The 25,447-nt window shown below is 37.2% G+C and overlaps 1 long non-coding RNA gene across 1 annotated transcript in view; it reads left to right on the top strand.

The window, feature by feature from the left end:
- The window catches only part of LOC146431128 (uncharacterized), a 167,285-nt gene extending 142,134 nt beyond the window's left edge, over positions 1 to 25,151 (top strand). The window contains exon 4 of the long non-coding RNA XR_014854868.1: positions 24,466 to 25,151. This is a non-coding gene — a long non-coding RNA (uncharacterized LOC146431128). The remainder of the gene's footprint in view (positions 1 to 24,465) is intronic.
- The last annotated feature ends 296 nt before the right edge of the window (positions 25,152 to 25,447 follow it).

Here is a 25,447-nt window from a genome sequence, read left to right as displayed (position 1 = left end):
TGCTCCTGTGTCAATGTTGCCACAGGGAAGGGAACTGCTTCCTGCATTTTAGAAGATGTTTGTTTATACCATTTCCCTCTGTGCATTAACTCCGCCCTGTCAACCTTTTCCTTTTTTTTTCCCCTCTAAGATTAACAGGAAGGTGTGTGCAACTGATGGTGGGAAGGGGAAACAAATAGTCTATTTATCAAGCAAAACAATTTAAGTTGTTGAAAATTGAAAAGTTGAATTGAAAAAAATTACAGAAAACATATTTTTATCAAATCTGGAAGTCTTTTTGTTTTCCTTTTAAAATGTTTGTATGAGTTCCATCTATAAAAGAGGATTAAAGGAAGTTTTGTTGCTAAATAAAATATTTTTTTCTGAACCATAATGAAATTTTCCCTTTAGAGAACTGAAAAAATTTATTTTGCTATATTTGCTTTGTGTAAGCCTCCAAAATAGCCTCCTTAGATTCCATTGTCACTAAGTGTGCTGGAAGCTATTCATTTCAGATGGGAGGTAATTCCATGTCCCGTGAAACTGCTTCAGTGGAAATAGATCCCAATTTTCGAATGCTTATTTTGTCAAATGATTACATCACTGAGTGCTGTTACTGTTGCACTGGCAGATTGCTGCCTGGTGTGTTATACTGCCCAGGAAAATGCATAACGTCCAAGTCCGCTGGCACACAATTTAGAGGAATGCACAATGAATGTAGGGCACACTTTTGACTTTGGAAGCCCTTGCCTGTAAAAGTGTTCCTTTGTGATTGCTTCTTGCCGTCAGAAATGCTCTAGTGTCCTAGTCTGACACAATTTTTTGTTTGCTGTTACTTTGTATTATTATTTTTGGAAAATATTTTAGAAGTAAATCAATGAAAATTTCTGAGTTCTGTTTTGAAATATGTAGTTCCTTAGTAGAGGGGTAACAGCAACATCAGAGAAATTAGAAAGCCACTCTAACTGAGGACAAAATAGATATCTAGGGTTTCTACAGCCTTTCCATATGTAGCGAGTGTGAGTTTAACAAGCCAAGGCTGTTAAAAATGTACTCGGAGCCAACAGAGGATGTATAGTGAGACTATCCTTTACTAAAACGCTTGATCCTCCTGAAGAGCAAGGATATTAACTTAACTAATGATCCTTTAAATGGGTATGTAAAATATAATTTAAGCTACTTGCAACATGCAAAAGAGAGGCATCATTTGTTACTGCCAAGCTCACTGGCATGTGGAAATCAGAAAATCATTAGCCTTGATAGAAATAGTTTAATACAGCAGGGAAGAGAACACATTATTTAGGGTAGTTAAATGACAATTGATGCAACTGCTGGCAAAATACAGAAAAATGACTGTGATTTAGCAAATGATAAATACTGCACTTAGAACTTACGCATGCATGCAAAAAATGAAAATCTTTCCTCATTATACTACATATTTTACCTAGGAGACAAACTTTTCTAATGTGCAGCATTCACCCACCCTGATTTTTATAACTTTGTTTCTTGACAAGCCTCATTCTTTCTTTGTCCATTGCATGCCGTATATCCACATAAGGAGTAATGTACAGTTCCATTTCTCATTCCATAAATGTAGAAACACATTAAGGAAGAAGACTTTCACACAGTTCTAGCATTTAGCGGTAGCAGACTTCAGTCCTGTTCCAGGTGACGTCATTTGGCTCTGGCATGAGGCTCCCCAGTGAACAAACCAGCTCTCGTTCTTACACAGGTGAAAATTATTTTAGGAATCTCTGGAAGAGATTTTACGGTGAACATAAATGTAATTTTGACTTTCTTAAAGGCCTCTTTTTACAGTGATGGTAGTGTAAAGTGACATTAGGATAACTGAGGAGCAACTGGAGTCTGCTCCCCAGGGCAAAGCTGTGTGTACTGCTCAGGGCAAGCTGAAGCAACAAACACCTTGTTCAGTACTGGGGAAATGTAGCTGCATAGAAATTTATCTCAGAAAGGGAGAAATTACATCAGAATACACTCATCCTCTCTCTATCTATTTATCTTTCTAAAAATACAAAGGAAAAAGCATCCCCCTCAAGAAATAAACTCAGACACCACCCAGACACACACACAGAGCTATACATTTCCTAGCGGAACTCACTGTGTACTTGTCAAATAAACTTTTCTGTGTCACTGAATTTCCTCACAAAGGCAGGTTGTAATGTCAGGTTTGTTACTGTGCCTGTCTGCTTTGGAACCTGTAATGGACATGGCTGTGTGGCTTTAGGGACATCCACCTGAACTTGCAAGAGCTTTCCCTACACTCATGGTTTGGAGTGGCATTCCTGCATTGCCCTGGCACAGGAGGCTAACTCCCAGCCTGTTGCTTTCAATCTCTGCTTTTACCTTTAATTATCTAGTGCTAAATTTTCCTGCGGAGAGACAAAGGAATGTTTTAAACATGTAAGTATTTGCCTGCGTGTCTGCAGAGATTTGTGTGTTGTATCTCAGCTCTGATAGCGGATGAAATATGACAGATTTTTGACTGGCAGGTTTGCACATAGAAAGTCACTCTTGTATGTGATATTTACACTATTTTATTGCACTAATACATATAGTGGCATCAAACTGACATCAGGCTTGCACTTGCTGGGATTCTGTTTTAGTAAAGTGAAGACAGTTGAGTACAGTGGAAGGTGTTAACATCATCAAACTATTGTTTACAACTAAAAGTATCTTGGTCTATATGAAATCACTTGAAGTAAGGCTGTTGAGTATAAGGAAAGATAAAAAAGGCTATTTAAAAACCCGTTTAGTGCAAATTTTTCTGATCATCTGTACACAAAATTTTCTGTTTGTTTGATGTTATTTTTGTTTGTTCTGTTTGTTTTGTTTTTGTTGTTTCATTTGTTTGGTTTTATCTTTTTTACTCCCCTGTATTGCATGTATTTGTGATCTTAGAAGTCATTAGAGAAAATAATTTGAAGTTTCTTTAGAGCTACTGTGGGAGTGGGTAAGTGAGCTCAGTTTTTCTCTACTCATCCTGCACCCTCCCCTTCTCTCCCATGTAGTTTTTTTAAGTATGAGGAATAAATATATTTTTGAATTGTGGGCAGTTTAAAGTGGGAGATGATGAAAAATGTGATTTTAAAAGTTTTGCTGGAAATCAAGGAACAGCAAAATCAATACAAATAATAGATAAAAGCACACTACTATTTCCTTGATATTTTGAGGCATTTAAGTAACTATCGTAAATCCAAATCATGTAAAGGATCCAATGGTCTTCACATCTGCAGAAGAATATATAGCTCATTCTAGTTATGAAATCTATTTAATGGATAAAATCAGAAAAGATTGAAAAAAGCTCTTGATCAATACATATTGAAACTATACATTCTTGATGCTACAATGGGCTGTAGTTATCGGGGTGCGTCAGTAAGATTCTTGTAACTGTGCAGTTTTGTGGGTGTAACTGAGGTGCATTGTGTTTAGACATCTGGCTGCTCCTCACAATTTGGAAGCTCTGGGTAAAAGCCCATAAATCATAAATGAGCTACCCATAAAGGTAGCTCACACTAAAGATTTTTTCTAAACATATAAGTAGTTTAGAGCTCAAGCATTACCTGCCAGAATTTTCTGCAGCTGCTGTGGCTTGGGATTGACAATATCCAGGAAATTTGGCACTTTATGGGCTAAATCATCTGTCTGTCTAAATCTTTGGAATATGATCTGCTGGAAAAAAGGGTTCTGGTTCAAAATGTGCTCATCAAGTGCCTTATCTGAAAAACTAAAGCAATATGAAACCAAAGGTATTTGTTCTCAGGCACAGAAGAAGTAAAGAAAATGAGCAAAGGCTTCAGAACTTTTTTAACAGTCAAATTACAGATGTAGAAATATATTTTTATTACTTCCATACATAGTTTCATTTATTTTTCAAGTCCAGCTTAAAAAAGGCTGCAGTATAAGGTGTTATGTGCATGTATATTCATCTACAGAGACAAGGCTGTGCTGCCGAATTTGTCAGAATGTTGCCTGCAGCTTTCACATAAATTGGATCAGACCAAAATAAAGTGAGAGTGATTGTAGCAGGGCATAAATCTGCAAGACAGAGCAGTATTCAGGAATCATAACAGTCATGTTTTAATCTCTCTTCTGCTGTAAATGCTGGGGTTGATCACGGTGTTACCAATGTGAGTGCCTGACTGGCTTCTGCTTCTTCCCCTCTTAAGCTCTCCAAAGTAATTTTGAATTTGTTCTTGCAAACCTGGTGAAAATAAATGCCGGCCAGGACCAGCCTGTGTGCCAGCATGGAGGGGAGACAGCATTTAAACGTTGCACATCAGCTGGCATTGAAACAAAGCCTAGCTGGGTGCTTCTTTCTTGGGTAATAATGGTCAGATGGTGTAGAGTGAAAAGGATGGATAAGGAGAAAGAAAGAAAGAAAGAGATAAAAAGAAAACTGCAAGAATGTGATCCCACAGTTGATGCTTATGCTTATTCTTTTGTTGTCTTCTGTTCCTTGAAGGCTCTTTGTACCTCAGAAGGATTTTGACCTAGAGTTTGAAAAAAATCTGTCAAATGCTTTTATCGGTATTACTTCTTTCTTTTCATAACAGTGCTTTTATCAAAATATCCCTGCTAGAAGCTTGGAGTCTCTTAATTCCTATTGTTGCACAGAAATGACATTGACAATTGAGTTTGTTTCTTTAAAATGAAATAGAGTGAAAATCGTTTAGAATTCAGAACTAGCGTAAACATAGCAATTAAAACAATATTTACATTGAGATTGGTTTTGCTTGTCAGATTCCAGTACATTCTCTCTTATTTCATAAAATTTACTTTGCAAGCTGTACAGGTAGAAAGTGTTAGAAAGTGGCTGTAGTGCTAGAGAAATCTGCAAAGCTTATATGAAATTATTGCTTAATGGAGAATAATATGTATTCTAGGTTAATTTTTTTACTCTTCACTTGTACTTTACCACAAAATGTGTCGTATGTTGCTCCCATGAGCCCATGGTTAAGTTATATGTGGATTCAAGTAGAGCTTTTGAATGTTTCTGTAGCAGCAGATAAAAGTATCAACAGATGGTTCCGGCTAAACCAGAACTGCATTGGCACAGAGTCCCTCATGTTTAAGCACTGTAGTCCACATCTTCATCTGGGTTTCTCTCACATCCAAACAAAAACTATGTGTTTTGTCATGGGTAAAACATATTTTAATGAAATTTCTTCTGATAATGGCAATGAACGCTTAAAAAACTGGGTCCATTTTAGGAAAGTACATACCTTATAACGATTTCAAGGTACCTTATTAATCACAAAACTATTAAGTGTCTTGCTTGCTTTGAATGAAATGAAGGGTCTGCTTAGTCCTTAAGCAAATCATAGTATTAATGGGCATGAAAATACAAAGTTTGGTTCTCCCTTAATACAGCAATTGATGGTTGTAAGTCTGTTGGGTGGGAGGGAAGCTGACAGTCTCTAGTTTCTGAAGAGCGTGAGGGGGTTATTGAGCTTGTCTTTCATGAATTTCTGGCACAACATGACAGACATTTGTGCAATAAGAGTGCATCACATCGGAGCTGTTTTCTTGAAACAGGTTCATCTTGTTACAATCTGTGGAACTTGTTTAAGTGAATGTTTTCCTGCCCGAGCTGAGGAAGGTGACAGCACTGGGAGTGAGGTGATGGCTGGCTGGGAGCTGAGCTGAGTTGTCTGGGAGGAATCCTTCTCTGAAAATGGGGCTTGACATTTTTTCATGTAAACATCTTATGGGCAAAATCAGATTTCAGGTATGGTGAGGGGTTTTGGTTTATGTAGGGCTTTTTGCCTTTTGGGCTTTCTTGTATGCATCTGCAATGTGGTCATTGAAACTGTGCTGCTGCTTCAGCAGAGGCTGCAGCATGTTGTGTGCATTTTACAGCACTCTGAACCTGTCCAGCTCTGGTCGTGTGTCTAAATGAAAGGACCAGATAGACTTACTGCATTAGGCTGAATTTCTGAAAGGTGAGAAGCTGAGAGAAACACAGAGAAGTCAAGTAGGTGAGATAAGATACTGCGAGAAAAGGAAATGGATGATGTGAAAGGAAGCACACTGGCAAATGACTCATAGCCAGCCTTAGGTTCAGTCCAGCTATTTAATCACTGCCAACTGTTACTCTATAATTAAATTATAAATCCTGAGGGTTTAGAATTCTATCTTCACTTGTACCTTTTTTCAGATAATGGAAGGTTAGCTATCTCATTAGGGTTTGTGCTAAGCTGGCATTTGAAAGTGGATTTCTTTATGTCTATTTATAAATATGCACAGATATGCATACATGTATTTAGATAAAGACTGTTAAATGTTTCCTAGTTAATCAAACATTGAAATACTCTACCAGGTTTTGGTATTCATTGTAACTCAGGGAGGTAGTAGTGGGTGTTCCAAAGGAAAAAAAAGACACTCCAATTTCTCCTATATTTAAGATGATTAGCAAGTTAATGCTGCTTCTAGCCTCTCTCTTCCAGTTGTGTCTATGTAGACTGCTGAGTAATTGGAGGCTGGACAAGACGTTAACTAGACAGATGATAAAAAGCAAAAGCACCTTGACTCCTTTTCTATGTGGAAGATGGTTAGGCACAAGTACAGTTACAGTGACAGCAGGCAATACCTGCTGGTTGTGAACATTTAAAGATTTTCTTTGGAATGTGTCTAGTATTGGCTCCCAAAGCACCTAGTCCATCCTCTTCGTAAGTATTGATGAGTAGTTGTTTACTTTTAAAGTAATTTCACTGCTTACTCAACTAAGAGTTCCTTGCACAATATCATCTTTATAGGACCAGAGTCTGAAAACATTTAAGTCCTGATTTTTCTAGTTGTGTTATCTTTTCCATTTCCATCTATTTTTTAATTTGAATATGTTGATTTACTGCAGCACCAACTGTGAGAAACTACTGCAGGGGCAACAAACGAGCATAGTTTCAGTGTGAGTATCTACAGTAAAAGAATAATACATTTTATAAGTAGTTACCAGTCAATTGGAGTTCTTTTTTTCCCTACTTTCTCACAGATACTTGTATATTTCATATTTCCTTTTCAATAAATTGCAGAGGGAACCAGCTCAGTGAATTCTCTTTCTTCTGAAGATAAATAAAAGATACTTTCACATGACTTGCAATTAGAAAGATAAGTGAGGATGTTCTATATGGAAAAGTTTATTTAGATCATACACTATGACACATATTATCTACAAATTGGGTCTTTTTTCCTTCTGGTGCTCATGGAACTATTCTTAAGAGTAGGCTATATGTATTACTAAATCAAAGTATATTAGCTAACAGTGAACAAAGAAAGATAAAGAGAATGGTGTAAAAATTGCATATGCTCAATCAAAACAGAAAATTTAACAGCCAATGATACATGCTCTTAAAATATTATGCATGTGATGGAGATGCTTGAAACTTTATTAGGTTAGAAATTCCTTGTTTTCATATTGTATTTAGAAGCATTTAGGATTTTTTTATACTTCTGTGACTCTCAAAAGCATGTATTTACATGAATGAATTCCTGGGGTTTTTTTTTAGTTTAAGGTATGGCACAGTACCCATAAAGATAATAACTCTTAGTATCCTATAGAAATTTCTCTGAAGCAACTTTCCACAAAATGTTACATAACTATCACGATAATTTTGTCATACAATATTGGTTGAGAAAGCTGAGAAAACGACAATGAAAATTAACATCTCTAAATTTCCATTAGAAGTATTCCACAGTGGAAAATGAAAGCATTTTGCTTCTTATGTATGAAATGCGTAAAATAAACTGTGATTCTTCTCATTTTCTCTTGCTTCTGATGCCCTGGGGTATTTATTTTGTGTGGTCCTTCACTGACATGAATAGGATTTCCCATAAAATCTGGAAACTAAGTCCAAAGTTCAAACATTTGCAGTAGTTAATAAACAGTGGTGCTGTTTAACAATTTCATTGGAAAACCACTTACTGTCACGGTGGCCACAAAAAACCCTATTGGATTGACCCTGTAGTGAAATAACAGCAGAAGTGTGGTTAAAGCCAGTTGAACTGCCAGGTCTGAAAGTCAGAATTCAATGAGTAATCCTCAAAAATATAGCAAAGGAAGCCTAGTTCAGAGTTTGAGAAAGGGTGAAAATAAGAAAACTGTTGGTAAAGCTGGAGCTGCTGCTGCCTGCTGCAGTTAGCTGTTCAGCTTTCTGGTTTCTGAGATTCCCAGTATGATTCTGTAGACATCCGACTGGAGATTGGAAGGCGATACAGGATGACAGTACAAGGATATAAAAAATTACCAGCGAGCTTCTGAGAACATCTTTAAACCTCACAACCCATTTTAGGGTCTTGGTGTTTTTGTTCTTTTTTTTTTCTTTTTTTTTTTTTAAATTATTATTATTATTTTCATCAGTAGATGACATTTTTTTATATAGAAATGGTTCAAAATATACCCATCAGGTCAGTTAAATTTTGATGTATCTTTTCACATGGATAGTGTGAAATCTCAGCTCTCACAGCTGAAGAGCTGATCACAGAGCTTTTGTGTAGGTAGGAAAATTAAAACAAAACATATTCCTATCACCCCAGCAAATATTTATTGTTTAGTTAAGGATTAAAAAACGGACATATTGAATCTGTCCCTGGAGTCTGGCTTTAGAAATCTGCAGTTGCTTTACTGCTGTTTTTATTCTAATCAAAATTGTCTGCTTTAGGGAAGATCAGTTAAGAGTCACCTTCCTCCAAGAGGCTGGAGGCAGTTTTTGTAAATTAATCAAGTCTCCAAATACTGCTGTGAAATAGGTAGAATAATACTTCTTTTACAAATGAGGGAAGTGACACACTTCAGTCACATGCCTAGCTCAAGGTCATTTAAATTGTTAAATTGGTGGTATAGCTCATTAAAAAATTTCCAGTCCTTTTTACTGCATCCATTGGATCACAGTCTCCAAAAATTTGCTCACCACCAGGGAAAGTCAAATATTCTTTATTTGAAGACTCTTCTTTTTATAGGTGACCAGTATTTCCATTAATGTCAGTAGGTCTGGTTTTTGACTGCTTTGGCTTTTTTCCCATTGACTCCTTGAGCCTGACTATTTGCTGTTTTAAAGCTCTGCTTTAAGAATTTACCCAAGCACCCTCCCCAAGTTCTGGGAAACATTTTCTATTTGAATGACCCCAAGTTAGTAACTCACCTGTCAAACCTCTCAGAGGGGTTTTTCCAGCAAACCAGTAGAAAGTTAAAAGACTTTATGGTCCTATAACTTTTCTTTTACATTTTAATGCCTAACAAAAATCTGGCCATTGAATTGTCTCATATAGAAGAGAGGAATTCCAGGCCTCACTTGTTTTCTGCTACTGAAAGTTAATGCTACCCTCATTTTGGCAGTATTTATTAGCGATATTTTTTGGTTTTCCTTATTTTTGTCATCCTTTCACTTCTTTGCTTGGTGCTTCTTCAAAACTCTGACACTCTGTCTCTGGCTGACAGGACAGGTGAGTTTCAGTCCTGGAGGAATACTCCTCCTGCCTCAACAGAGGAGCATGGATAGAAATCCTCCTCCAGAGAGACCGAACATATCATTTCTTTGACGTGCTTAGCCTTTGCTGACCAGACAGCCACGCAGGTGTGCATGTGGGTGACAATGTTTACCCTCTCACTGCTCCCTCCCCACCTCCAGCCTCTTGTCCCGTTGCTGGAAAAAGCAGAGCTTTACTTCCACGCATGAAGAATCAGTGATTGTGCCTTAGATGATTTTACTGTGAGGTTTAATTATTTAAAATATCATTTGAGTTCAATTTGAGCAGCTGGTTTTATAAATTTCACAATATCATCTATTGTAGCTGCAATTGTTGCATTAAGATTTATGGAAACTAAGCTCAATCCCTGCTTGAGTGTACTTTCTGTAGATTGATTTGCCATATTGTTATTTAGCATCTGACAGAGCACGGAAGAATATTAGGTATGAAACATTAATCAGGAAATTATGCATTGCTTTCACAATTAATGTGCAACTGGACTTAACTTTGTAATATTGTATTAGCTCTTAACATGCAAATTATTGTAGGTAATTACCTCATTTTTCAGTGGCCATTTGATGGATTGAAGTTTCATGCAGAATGTTCAATGTAATTTAATGCCTTGCAATGATTTGCTTCTTTACTTTTTCATTAGAATCTTAGTTTTTCTTTATCATACATCAGGCATGAGGAGCCTACAGCACTGTAAAACCTAATGTATAAAGTTCAGTTTTCAATCCTTTTAACTCTAGAGTTGGCAATTTGGTCAAGAGTTACAGTAAAGATGTCTCTTGCTGCAGTATGCTCAAAAAAAAGAATTGCCCATGAGTCTATTTATAGCTTCACACAAGGGGAGCTGCCTCTGTACCAGCTGCTTAAAACAAAAGTGAAACAGTAGTCTACCAGATGATCCTTTTCATTTCCTAATTTGTGAACGTATTGCATTCGGTAATCTGTGATCAGTCAGGTAATAATGCTTCAAGAGGAATAATAGAATTACACAATTAATTGTTAAAATGCTTCAGCAGTTTTAAATGTAGCAGTGCTGGCTGCTTGGGTTTTTGTGTGTCTGTAAGGTGTATACAGTTTTACATTATATGTCAGGAAGGCATTATCATAACAAATACAATCTATTAGAAAGTTTCTGGCCTGTGGAAATATTTTCATGTATGTGAATAAGTCTGAAAATTAAGGTAATTCTTTCTTCTTGTTTTCTGATCTTACATGTCAAAGTCACAAGTATTTATTATGATCTTTTCAAAATCCTGCTTTAGTAAAACAGCTCCTCTATAAAAGTCAAGCAATGTAAAATTGAATGCTTATATTTAAATAGATTTTAATAGATAATAAATCCCATGAGATTAAAATGGTTTCATTCACCAAGACAGACCGTTTTCTCTGCAGTGTGCAATTTGTGTCACATTATGTAAAATTTCAGAAAAAAAGATTTAAAATAAAAGCACAAATAAAAGTATCTTATAAAATGAAACCAGAGATGTGCTTTTAGTCCTAAGTCAAGTAGAGAATCAAAGCAGGGTATGAGATCCTATGTGTAAACATAAAGCTTTCATGATTGATGTGTGCTCTTTCCTGCCTTATGTGGCTTTGACGCTTAAATTTCCAGCTGTACTACCAGAATTTCCTCTCCCTGATATCATCTAATAGGTTTGTTCGTTGTTTTGGGTCTCAGGTTTTTTTAAATTTTAAGAGAAAACTAAAGAATTAGAGTATGTCAAACATGAGAGAGAACTGCTTTTGCACTTGTAGCACTTGTTTGGTGTTTCAGAATTTAGAGTTTACATCACCTAATTGGTTCACCAACACAAAAGTTTGTATCATGTCTGTTGTGATAAGAGCTACTGTCATTTTCCAGATAAGAATATTTAAATGGGTATGTGAAATTGCACATCTGAAAAATGTGTTTCTCCCGTCCATTGGCAATGTCAAACCTTCAGTTACATGAAATTTAGTACCCAGAAAACAGTTTTTGTATACAAGCTATGAGCTAGTGGACTGACGAAAGCACCATTTTTTAATAAGTGATGGCAGGAAAATAGCTGAGTCGTGATCCCTAAATAAGATGCTAATTAACAACGCATGGATAATTCAGGTTCATGCCTTTATCAAGCAAGGCTGCTTGATTTTTAGAGATGGATGCATCTAGTTTGGAAGATTTCTCTTTAGGATGGTGTTTCTGAGGGTGTTTGGCATATATTTGCCAACTAGAACCATGTCTGTATTCTGAGAAGGGCAGGAGCACACCCCATGTGTCACTGTGTACAGTGCTGGAGTGCAACTACTGAAAAAGAGAAAGTGCTCATTAAAGTTAACTTTTTCTCCCTCCCTGCTTTCCCCGGCCCAAAGGTACACTGTGTACAGATAATACTAATGGCATTGCACTCTTCACCTAAATAAGAATGGAATTAATTTTTAATAGCAAAAGAGCAGCAACCATAAAGAAGTTCTGACTCTATAGTGTGGACTATGAGTTAAATATGTAGGTGGGCCATTCAAAATATTGTACTTTGCTCTCATTAACAGTCCACTGCCATGTATGTGAGCTATTAATATTGCAGGCCTAAATGGAAAACGAGCAGAACAACCTTGCCAGTTATCCTTTTTCTCAGAGCGGTAGGAATTGGTTTAAATGTCTCTACCAATCCCATCTGAAGGCTGGAAATTAAAATGGGAGGCGAGCTGTGCTGTGCCATGCAGAGATGCATGACATTGCATATGCTGATATCCATGAACTCTGCTCCTAAGTGCCAGGGAGAGGAACTTTCTGGGTCCAGAAAGTGACACTGAGTGGTAGTTCCTGCTGTTTCTGATCTAGGAAAACTTCCACAGCATTTGCTAGTGTAATATAAAGTACCTTAAACACTGACTGAAATGAGAAAGAAATTATTCCAGTTTTTGTTACCACTTTCTCCTTCAGGGATATGGCATGGTAATTTTGCCTGTTGGTGTGCTGATTGTGGTGAGAGAGTGGATGCTCAGAGGTCTTAATAATGCAGATGGTGAGTGTCTCACCCCAGCCATGGTATCCTCACAGGAGCCACGCGCATTGTGAAAGTCCTTTTTAGTTAGTAAATTAGGGGGAACCCCAGAGAGAAAATAGAAAACATGGTCCTTGATGGGTGTTGTGTCTGCTGTTTGCATTTTCTTCAGATTGTAAGGAGGCACCTATAGCTATGTTCAGACCTGTTCTTCTTTCTATTGGAAACTAATGTAATTATCAAATTGTGGAGGATCTACCTGAGCTCTCTGTTGCCTTTTGTCAGCTGGTTTTTTGGTTTTTTTTCTAGAGTGAGATCTTTTCTCCCTGGTCTCATATTACATGGCAGGTAAAACCATAAGTAATGTCTTTATGTTGCTAAAACAGTATATTAGATGCAGGGGAAACAGTATTTGTCACCATAGCTAATAATTCAGGAATGAGCTCTGGGGAAAAATAAGAAAAAGGAAAAAAAAAATTTGATACAGAGGTAAGAATAATCCATACATTTTACTTCAGAAAGTATGTTACTTAGTTAAGTTCCTTTTTTCCTTGCTCTGATCCCCCAGGTTATTGATAATATTTACTTCACCTTTACTTTAGCTCTCATCCTGCTTTCTCTTTATGGCAAATAAAATTCCTATATTAATAAGTATTCTCATATAAATTAATTTTAAACAAATAACAGGCAACCTGAGAGAAACAATTTTAGGTTTAACAGATTGGGCCATGGAGCTTTGGAGACTTAAATAATTTAGGTAATGCCCATGAATTGATTGTGCCAGTTACCAAATCAATTTGAACTGATAGCTGTTCCATTTTGTCAATATTAGAAATACTTGCATCTTTTTCAACTCAGAATTTCTTAAACAAAGTTGAATTATTGCTTCTTGCTGAAGTCATTAAAGACCAGTACATCAATTGTTGCATAGAAGCCAATGATGCAGTAATATTGCATAAATCTGTTTTCTGTCAGATAGCAAAACAATCTATGCAGAGCCATTGAGCACTGAAAGTCTAACAGAAAATGGATTTCACTCCAGCACAGTGCTAAAGTTGTCTTCCAAAATATTGCAGTAGATTGATACAACATGGACTTTAAAAAAGCAATACAAGGATTAACTGGAAGCTAAAAAGTTTGCCACAGAACAATTACAACAGTCTCTATTCTATGTATCTAACACAACAGAAGTTGCTGTGTTCAGTCACGGAGTAGCTTTCAGGATCATTGCAATTTTTTACTTGTAGTATCAAAAATAATTCAATCATATGTTTTGAATTGTTTGGAAAAGTAAGGCAGCTTATTATGCAACCCTCATTGTCTCCTCTACTCTAGCCACAATTTCTTTTGGATTACTGACATTTCTCTATCTGCTGGAATGTTCAGAACTGCCAAAATCAAACAAACCGATTGCTATAGCAATGCTGTGAGAGAATAGTTGAGTCTTTCATGCTCAGCAGGAACTCTTCCCTGGAAAGGCTGTGTGAGATCATCTAATACAACAGAGATGATATTACAGGGAGGAAGGCCAACCCCATACTGTGCCACATTACCAAGAGTGTAGCCAGCAACTTCAGAGGAGCTATCTTCCCCCTCTATTTTGCACTTTTGAGATCACAATTTGAGTGCTGTATCTGCTTTGGGCTCCCTAGCACAAGAAGACGTGGACAGACTGGAGAGAGTCTGGTGAGGGCTCTTGGATAATTTGACTGCAGCTGGGCTTCTCCGTGGTCTACAGTCAGCTTAGTCAATTCAGAGAGGTGCAGACTGGTTAAGTGGGTGGAAAAGAGATGTGGAAAACTGCCTGGGCTCACAGGGTTGTGATGAGAAGTAGAAATGCAGCTGGTGGGCAAGTACGAGCAGTGTCCTTCAGGGATCAGTAATGGGAAATGTCTTTAACATGAGCTGAGCACACATGGTACAAGGAGAGACTGAGAGAGCTGAGGGTAAGGCTGAAGGCTTCCGAGGAGAGGGAAAGGGGAGATATTGATGCAGTCTGTAGTGTTTGATGGGAGGGTGTAGAGAACATTAAATTACTGCCTTGGAATCATACAGTGAGAGCACAAGAGGAAATAGTGGTAAGTTGCAACATGATTCTGGTTAGATGTAAGGATATTTTCCTCAGGAGTGTGGTTAAAATCAGATTTGTTCAACAGCATTGCAGCCTCTTCAAGCTTGCTGATATTCAAGGCTTGACTGGGCTATGTCCTGATCAGTCTGATCTATTGAGAGGACTTGGAGCAAAAGGTCCCATTCAACCTAAATTATTCCAAGATTCTGTCAAATTAAACACAATGTCTTAATTTATAAAGATCAATTCAAATGCATTGTCAGTAATGAAATGCTTTAAATGCAAAATAGCATAGAAAAATTTCTTTTTTTTTTAAATAAAAAATTGCACTGCCTGCTGATTTTAGTGTGTGGTCAGTGCAGCAGAATTCAATTCCTTCTGTTCAGAACTGAAGAGCTAAGATAAGCTCACTGGAATCCATGAGGTGTCCGGGAGCATTAGGGACATACAGAAAGATCTGAGCCCAACAGAGGCATCCATTCAAGGGACATATGATTACATGAACAAGAGAATATTGTATGTTCAATGCCCACGGAAATATAAGCTTTTCTGGTAGCTAGTCTCAGGAGCTAAAGTAAAAAGGATATTTCAACAAATTTGAAGTCACTAAGGATGAGACATGAAGGCAGGAGAAAACACAGCCAGAAGTTAAAAGTAATTATGTAATCAATAAAGGATAATGATAGTCTCTGTCTGAGGATCCATGAAATGGTATTGAACTGCATCTTTTTGAGCTGATACAAAATGCTATTCAGTTAAAAAAACCCACAGAATCAGGAACCAATTTTTACAGTCTGTAAAATTTTTCAAGATTTAATTTTGTGTGTGATTATTCTAAATTTGGCTAAAACCTTCTGAAAAATACATACTAACATGTTAGCAGCCAACAGTTTATATCTTTCTTTCTTCCTGTAATTTTCTAAATTGTAAATAGTAAATTTTCAAAATACTGACTTCCCCACCAATCACAATGACAGCTTCCTTCTTGCACTTGTTGAATTTTCAACCAGGCACCTTCATGCTGTGTTTCACTCACAGAAGATTTGCATAGCTAACAAAAAATATCTTCTATTGGAGAGAGAGAGATAACTTACTTTTCTGAGCTGTTGAAAGCTTGAGATTCAAGGCCATGTCTGAACAAAACTTTACAATTTCACATGCCCCAGCTCAGTTCTCTCTGTTTTGTGCTCGGGGTTCTCTGGGTCACGGAGGAGAACTGATGTGCCACAGTTCTATTTTTCTGCTCAAGTGTACTGCTTAAAGTAGTTTTTCATGTACTTACGGTGATTGGTGCTCAAGTTTACAAGTTGGAATTCTGTGTGTATTTTCTGTCTTTATCCAAGCTGGCTGCACTTGTTTAGACTTCCCTCCATGATGTCACAGTTCCATAAAGCATGTCAGTCAAATGAAGTACAGCAGTTCACTCAAGTGTGTCAGGCTGAGTGGTGCCATTCTTTGTGGTTCTGAGCTCTCGGTGTGGATTATAAATCTCTGCTTGTAAAGAGTCCTGGTTGCTGCTTTACCATGCCAGTGAGCTGGGGGCATAGGCATAATACCCTGTTGAGTGCTGGCCAGTTATCTCAAACAGTGCCACGGGGACATGATGTCCAGAAGTTGTAGGAATAAAATGGTGATCCGGAAAAGGAAAATTTCAGGGATTCTTTGTTTCAGAAATATTTTTTTAATTGTTCTTGGAAAAGAGATTGGCTTTAATTCATTGATTTTGTGATATTCTCTTTAAACTGCTCAAAGCACTAAGCAGTCAACACTCATGTTGACTCATGCTAGAATTATGAGTTTTGTGTTTCCTTAGAAAGGCTGAACTGGTTTCAAGTAATATACAGAGTGTCCTATAAATACTGACTGTACTGGAACAAGAGATTTTGCAGGTGCAGATGTTGAGTTTTAAGTGTGCAAATGTGTTTTTGTGGATGTTACCCAGATCCTCTCTTCTGTTTTATTCTTATAGTGTTTTATTTAGCTTACCTTGAATTAGCCTAAAAGGTTTTTAAAATTCAAAAACAGTCTTCTGAAAAATGCAGGGGATTTTGCATATCCCCCTCAAGACCTTCAGCAGTATGAAATGCAGTTCAAGATCTTTTGTGTTAACAACTATATTTCTGAAATAGAAATATTTAATATTTAAATTTCCCTGCAATTTAGGAATTAGATAAAAGTCACTGTTGTTGAGGTTACACAGACAGTGTATCACAAATAATGTAAACAGTGATTTAGCATTTCTGTCTGTGAAATAACCATAAACAGGACATTACTGTCTAAGTTTAAGTTTTAAGCTTCATGAATTGATTATGGGTGGTTTGTAGCAAATATTTTGACTCCCAGTGTTTCTTCAACATCATCAACTAAGAATCCTGGTATTGATTATCAGGATTTTTTTGAAAATGGTGTGTAAGGGTGCTGAGTGTAGTCATACATATGAAATAATACATTAAATCAATGTGCAAGTATACAAGAGGTTTTGAATATAATGAAAATGTTTTTTCCTCTAGAAGTTTGTGACAGTTTTTACAAATTTAATGTAGTTCTATTCTTTTAATAAGGTAATCATCAATGACCATTGTTATTATTTCCAATGTAATCTACCACAGTTAAATGTCAATACAATTTTGGATTACAACAGTTCAAGCTTATTTCTAGAAGGAAGTTAATATAGATGAGGCAGCAGTTGTTCCACCACTCAAGATTTTGCCTCTGGGAACTACTTGAGAGTGATTCTAGAGGTCAGAGCTGAACTTGTTGGGAGGTTTTGCTGTCCTTTCTTTACCAGGTCCCAGCAGCAAAATTCTCTGTACTTTGTGCTACGTTTTATGAAATAAGTGAGCAGAAATTCTTGCACAAAAGCAACTCAGAAGGAGGAAGAGCTTCTGGATCTGTAGAATGAGGTAGAATCTAATAGCAAATTTCTTCAGCACCCAGGACACATACCTTGGACCCAAGTATTGTGTACTTTAAAGCTATGAGTACAAATTCAATTGAAGATATTAGGAATTTCCAATTCCATAATTATTTTATCATTGTAATCCTTATCTAGAGAAGAATGTCCTGCACTGCTTGTCTCATCATTTGGGATATTTCTCTTCCATTCATGGGTTGTTTCCAGAAATTAAATGCCCAGGGCTGTAACTATTTATTTAGTTGGGTTTGTGCCTAAAGTCGGTGTCTACCCTTTAGAGAGAGAATTTTATTGTTACTGAATTAGGTTGGGAAATGAAGACTTCAGCCCAAATCATAATTATTTTTCTGCATCTGCTCAAATAATTTACATGGTTTATGCTTGTAAATTAGGTGTTAATGGAATCCAAGTGGAGTAACAGTGTGGAACATCAGAACTGCAATTGACTGGAGAAGTAGACAACATTTAAATATCTCTGAGGAGATCATTTGAGCAATAACTCTGGGGTGTTTATATGACATGCACAGAAACATCATTCTTTTACAGAAATGGTCTCAAATATAAAGAGCATAGAAAATCCACCTTTATATTAAAAGATTGTACTTTCGTACTTTTCAGAGAATTGATGTTTTCTTTCTTGAAGTTGTTGTTTGGGTTGTGTTGCTTTGGGTTTTTTTCCCCTTGTAGCACAATTACTCAGCATTTACATTTCAGAGAAGCAGCTTTTGCGTGTATCAGAATATCTGCCCTTCTCACAAGTGTTTTGTACTTCTACCCCCAAAAGCAACAAAGAGAAATGAGCCCTCCAGTGCTTCTTATTTTAGCTATGTTAGATATAAAGTGATTTTGTGCTGTGAATACCTGATATGAATGTTATAAGCCACAAGTGTTAAAGATAGTAATTTTAGAAAACTGAATCATTAGATGTTACTTGTAGAATTATAGGGAACCTTGACACTGTTTCAAATTTTTACACAGTTACCTTCTGTGTGGTATTTGCCTGAAATGTGCAGGAGAATGCTACTGATTGTGAGATATTGCGTGAAATGCAAACAGAATATAATGCCTTAGCTCTGAAGCTATATATTTGCGATACTCTAAATATAGCTGCCCTTTTTTCATTATTTACTTTACCGCGACATTGAAATTCTTAAGAGAATATTCATCAAGCTAGAGTGATGAAAGGATGAATTAGTGCTGATTTAGTATGTGGCAGGTATCTTCAGTGCAGGTATCTCCTTGAGTCACAGTGTCACTCTGATATTCTCTCTAGACCTTCATGATGGCCTTGTTCTCATTAGGATTTACCCAAGGAAAATGAAGGGGGAAACAGGTGAACCAGTCTGGAGTGTGTTTAAAAGTTGATGTGGACTGACAAATTGGGTTTTTCATAGTGCTAATACTGCTGATTTAACAGATATAGGAAGCTGTACAGAGGAATCACACTAAACTGAGATTGAGAGTTAAGAGTAAATGCAGAATAGAGTTATTTAAAAATATAGAAATTATTTTAGATAGGGTACCTTATTCTGAGTGATAGTCTGTGAAACTAAAACCAGACTTGGTTCCTCTGCTGGGAAGCAGATGTTCCAAAAGAACATCAGCTCTGCTGTAAACTGTGTAACGCTAGGGCAGATCCTTCTGAAAACTGAGCACAACTGACCACCTCATGCTCAAGAAGGAGCGAGGCAAAGAGTGTGTTGAGGACAATCATTCTTTCTTCTTCATTTGAATCTCTGTGTGTCCAATTTTGCAAGAGTCATTAAACAGCTATGGAGTGTGCCTATCGATATTACTCCCCCAGGATCAGATCAGGGGTTAGAGCACTTAGTGACAAGGAGATGAATGCTGGGATGGTACAGAATAACAGGTCACAGCATTTTGAATTGGAGGCTTGTATTTGGCTGTAACTATAAAATGTTTCTGCTTATCTATTTGGGTATTGCACCTATAATCTGCATAACTACAGGCATTAATAAACTTGATCAGGTCTAATCTTAGAATTAAAGACTCCATGAAAAATAGTTTATAAAGTTGTTTGCTGGAAAGTGATTGCATTAGGACTGAGATGTCCAAATTTCTCTTAACAATTTGGTTTAGGGGTCTTGTGATTCAAAACTATATTTTTAGTGCTTGTCTTCAAGTCAGGTTTTTTATCTGTAATCTTCTAAGAGTTTGGAGGATAATTTCACATAGGGTCCTGGAACAACTGATAATTGAAGATCTGCATTCTGATTAATGTTGGGAAACGTACATCCAAGGGACATTAGTTGTATTTCTGTGGCAAGGATTAACTGTGCAGTTACTGTAGACAAACAGGTCACATTGGGGATTTAAAGAGAAGATTTTTTTTTTTCATTTGTTTCATTCTAATTTACTGAAATAGGAGCACACTTCCCTTGAAGTCATTCTCCCAGTTTCTTGCACCACCTAACAAAGAGGGTGGCAGTGACTTCTCACACATGATGATGATGGATTGTAGAATCAGCCTGAAAAATGATGGGTTGGGTTTTCCAGAACAGATAATCATATCCCCTCCAAAACCAAGTTTGCTAATCCCCAGACTGATGGAACTGAAATTACAGGGGCTTTTTTTAGGTTTTTGTTTCATTTTTAAATCCAGACCTATGGAAGAAGTTGGAAAAATATTATCATAAGCAAACCAAAAATGTTAAATGTGGAAGTTAATAATCTTGATTCTAAGCTCTAAGAATATCATATATCACTCTGGATCATGTTGGAGAAAATACAGCTGCAAGAGTATCTTTTTGAAGATTGTTCCCTCAGAACTCAACAAAATTTTTAGAAAACTTGAGAAAAGTTTATTACTTCACTTTATAGGCAGAGGGGGAAAAAACACTATATAACATTTTTTGTTTTCTTTCCTCTTCTTAAGCATCTATTTTTGTACATAAAACTGTTTTTAAAACTCTAATGAAAACAATATATCACTTATAGAGAATTCTACCTGAGATCATGGAAATTTTGTATCTCTGTGATTGTTTAATTTGTCAAACTGTTTGTGAAAAATTCAGCCTCGGAAATGTATCTCATACATCTTCTCTCTGGACATATCAAAGCAATGGAAGGTAATAAGGGATACATTGCATTCAGTTTTTTTCCCCCTCTTTAAAGCATATGCTATGACTGGTACTTAGGTCAAACAATCTTATTTTGGTTTCTTTCTGATCGTTTTCTCAGACTGGGAATATAAATCAGTTTTTGTTAGTTGACATAGATTACTTTTTGTTTATTCTCCTTTCCTCAACAGCATGTTTTCTTCCTTTTATACATGCTCAAACCATAACACTTGGTTTTATTTCTGTCTGCTTTCCTGTGAATATTAAGCAGATTTATGAAGCATTTTGATTGGAATAAGTAGAGCATATCTTACTATTCAAGAACATTTTTCTAACACTTAAATGCTTCTTTTCCAAGCCTTTGTTTTAGACTCATTAGTTTATAATTATAACTTCAGTGTTTTTGTTTGATTTGAGGTAATAATCTGGTTCATTTAAATATGAAGAATGGCTTGATATTGAAAATTTAAAAAATGAGAGAGAGGGAAGAAGAGGAGTTCATTGGCCAAATATTAGGTAGCATTTTTTCACTGTCCATGGTCATGTTTACTTTGAATTTGAATAGTTTTTAGACAGTGAATTAGACCACAAATATATGTGGCAAAAAAGAGTTTCTTTCATGAATTAGCAACATGAGCAGGTATTTCTGGCAGCAGTGTCTAAGTCCTGCTTGGGGAGCTTGGAAAGATGGGAAGACAACAGCTGGAGTGTGGTCTGGAGAAATGAAGGCACTGGCTGGTCTCTGTGCCCAAAGGGGAGAAGTTCAGGAAGATGTCCAAGCTCTCTTGGCAGTGCTGTTTTGAAAAAAACAGGTATTTGGGTGAAAAATCAGTGAACTGTGAACAATATAACTGTAGTGATTCAAAAAATTATTATCCCCACTTTCCTCTTCCTATTTGCTGGCAGGTATTCACCTTTGTTGTACTGTAAGGTAACACCAGGGACAGAAGGAGCTGATGAACAACCAACACTTGTTTCAAACGTGTTTGAATTCCAGGGTGCAGCATGTTCTTCAACAGTATTCAAAGTCTGTCAAATTTGGGTGCCTTGGTGCCCGTGATCAAATGCTGATATGATGTTAAGAGGGTTAACATCTCTCTCAGCCATATTTAAGTTACCGTAAGACATTAAGATTTATTATACTTGCTAGTTGTTAGTGTTTTTGGAAGAGTTCTGCAGCATGGGCCTTTGTAGGAGTGGGAACTGTTGGTAAGATTGTATTGTTGCAGCCAATATCCCCTTCCTACTCTCATCCCAAAACAAGGAAGTTGCATTTTTCTGAGAAGCTGTGACTTTCATGGGCTTTGATTTTTAATGTTATTTATAGTGTAATACAAAATGTCTTGTATATATTTTTACCTTAGAAAAGCCATTTTCTACCTCAATCTAGGTCTATAACTAGATATAGATTAGGTCTGAGTCATACATGGATAAACATGACCCTGAAAATCATCCTACTGCTAAATCTGCATCATGCAAGTGTAAGTGACAGGCAGAGGAGAATTTTAAATGAAGTTTATTTAACCTGCTGATAGGCAGTGCTGATACACACAGTGAAAATTATCATCCATGGTTTGGTATGAATTGTTAATCCTGGAAATTTTTGTTTTAGAAAGGAAAGACACTTCCACTTGCTTCATTATGTTGCATATAAATGAAAAGAAGGCAGCAGATAAATATCTGTTGTCATTACAAAGAAAGCAGTTGTAGCATTTACAAGGAATTCTGATAACTTGTGTTTACTTTTTTATTATTGCTTTCACATCTCAAGCAGAGCAAAATTATTCATTGTGGATTATATCATTTGTTTCCATTAGCACATGAATCAAAGGAAGTTCAGCTCAGTGAAACAAAGGGAAAAAATGGATGTCAGTATATCTGTCCATGATTAATTTAAACAATAAGTTGTGAGTGTCCAAAAATACATTTTAATGTCAAACATGAAGAGAGGTAATGAGTAATGCTGCTATCTTCAAACAGTGACAATAGCTCTGAGATTGCTCATAGCACCAAATGAAAATATTGCAGCTGTTTGAAAAAAAGTCAGGGTTTAAGTTCGGGGGGGAAGGCAGGGATGAAAATGGTACGTGATAAGGGCACGTAAATGATTGATTCCAGTCATATGAAATCAGGTGTCACAGGGATCAGGGAGTGTCTGTAGCAGAAAGGCTTCACACATTGGTTATACAATCGTTGGTAAAACAGAGATGGTTTGGGGACATGCACATTCTCCAGACTGCACTGGTACTGTGCTGTGCATGTGGAGAAAGCAGGGAGCACAGCAGGCTTACACAGTGGAAACACTGTGACAATGCATCTGTCCAGCTCCCTGAGCAAAGTCACCTCTTGTACAAAAGGTCATGGTGCTCATCCTGTCCCCTATGCAGGCGAGCTCATCCTTGTACAAAATACAATTCTGGAAATCACTCCAGTAGCAAATCCAGGCCTCTTCAAGGCACTGCAGGCTCCCAGCTACTGCCTCTGACCCCAGGCTCAGCACATGGGTCTCTGGGGATAAATGCATTTACTATGCTGCCCACTGTGACCTGCACTTGTGTTTTATTGGAGAGATCTTCCTGGTACTAAAGGAACCCAGATACCCTCTTTGTTCAGAAAGAGGTAACTTCATTCAACAAATTTCACAGTTTTGGAAGAAGCAGAACTTTCTGTTGGCTTTCTTTCTCCTCTTGCTCTTTACATTTTCCAAAATCCAAACTTTCTTTTGGAAAAAAAGATATTCAAGCCTCAGATCACATCCAGTTTAAATCCATTTCCTTCAGCCTTATATATTTTGGACCTGCTTTTAAGTCACTGGAAAAAATCTATTGACTTGAGTAAATAAACAGAAAAAAATAGTTGAACGTGATTTCATCACGACCTGGAAGTGAATAAGTGCTGCACCCAGCTATGACTGAGTAGGAATTCTCATATTAAATCAGGTGCAAGTGCCCTGTGTACATGGACTGGAAAGATCTCTGCCCTTGGCACCATTTACTGCAGTAGTGTCAGGAGTCTGAGGGCAGTGGGATATGTGTGAACACTCGCCCTTCTTGTGAAGGGAACTCAAGTCTCCCCTGTTCACAGAAAGCTCCCACGCCTCAGTGAGATGGTTTCTGGTGGTTGTGTTCCCTCGTGTCACAGACTGCAGGCTGTGTGTGCTGAGGACAGACCCAGCACAGGGTGCTGCTCAGGACTCCTCAGCCTGGCTGCAGTGGTTTCTCCTTTGCCCTGCTGCCCTGTCTGGTAGTGGAAGCTGGGGAGCCTAAAGCCACCATGCAGGCTGAGCCTGGCCTTTGGAGCAGGGAGCAGCAGTGCTTACCTCCTCTTCAAAGGCACCAGGCTGCTCTGCTGTTCTGAGCTCCTGGGACAGCGAGGGCCACCATCCCAGGGGGATCAGCTCAGCTCTTGCTTCCCCAAATCAGACCCGTGAAACAGTGCTTTTGAAAAAGAGTGAATGTTCTTGAGATTTATTGTTTGCCATACTCGCTTAGTTGAGACAACCGTCAGGAGGGTAAATAATTTCATATGGATGAGAGTGTCTGGAGAATGCACCTCCAGGGAGCTGCAACAGGCTAAGCTGTACCTGCAGTCAGTGAAGGGAGATGAGGCTCCAAAACCAGCTCTGTTTGATTGTGTACTTTCCATTTCTGTAAGTTATTTATGCTTACATAAGTACATTGATATGTAAACATGTACATTTCTGGATTGCATATATTCCATCTATAGCTTTTATAAAATGAAGTAATGGTACAGTTTTAGATGCTTTTTTTCACCTGGAGCTTCATAACAATATTATAACTATTTGCAGCACTGATCTCAAAATAGAAGTAGACTTTATTTTAATTTGGGTCAGATGCAGTATTTTTTTAATATTTAGGATAGTCCAAGGTCAAAATACGTCTGAGTGGCCCTGGGTGAAATTGAACTGTCGAATTGTTGTTTCAGTGTTCTGCCAAGGTGAGTGAATAGGATGCAAACTTCTGGAAGGCTGTACAGAGAAAGGCTCATTGCCTGGTGGTCAGTCTTGCTGCTGTTTTATAAAAGAATGCTGGGCTCCAGTTCTTTCTACTCTGCATCTTGTGTGATTGGTTTTTACCAGTGATAAACTGGTGTGACAGGGTCTGAAATCATTATGATAGAATATTCTATTTAACTGTACTTCAGGGTGTAATTTTTAAATACAGAGTTTTAAAAAGCATCATTTACATCTTTTCACTTACTCCAAAATAAAATTTTGCATCAAAATATTTTTATAAGCTTTGAAATGAAAGAAAAATGTACAAAAGTGTACTTTTGTAAATTCTGCTGCAACTGTGAAATACCTTCTGGCAAAACTGATGGGGAGCAAAGCTTTAGGTTTCATTAGCTTGGAATTCTGTCCCAAGGAAGGAATCTTCTGCCATCTCTATTTCTGTCGCCTTTGGCTGTGATCTTATCTCTGTCTCCATCCTGTGCAGTGATGTTGTCCTTGGCACTGCAGAGTGTGAGCATAACAAAAGAAACAATTCCTGCCATTGTAATTGATGCTGGGATTACCCATCATTGTAGTATATCCTTGTGCAAATGTGTGCCACTCTTAAGAACATGAAAGCTTATAGATTCAAGTACCCAAATATTTACAGAAAAAATAGGCCAAGACAAACCAGTCATCACTCTGGTCCATTCTATGCAATATTTATGAAGGCTTTCAATTAGCTGAAAATTTAGTCTCTCTCTTAACACTTTGCCCTCCCCTTCAGGAGGTATGTTCAGTCTAAAAGGACAATAATTACTCCTAAAACATTAGTTGCAATAAATAAATACATACTGAAATATTCACTGTGCTTGCACCTGCTCTTTTTATCAATAGTACTCTAAATATTATCCACAGAAAGTACTAAATACTGCAATAGTAGCCTGGCATTCTGCCTGACTTTTCATTGGAGTA

Source organism: Lichenostomus cassidix, chromosome 13, assembly GCF_008360975.1.
Source record: "Lichenostomus cassidix isolate B80296 chromosome 13, HeHo_3.0, whole genome shotgun sequence".
NCBI classification, from domain to species: Eukaryota; Metazoa; Chordata; class Aves; order Passeriformes; family Meliphagidae; genus Lichenostomus; species Lichenostomus cassidix.
The sequence above is the reverse complement of the archived record's forward strand: the minus strand, read 5'-3'. Positions and strand labels throughout refer to the sequence as shown.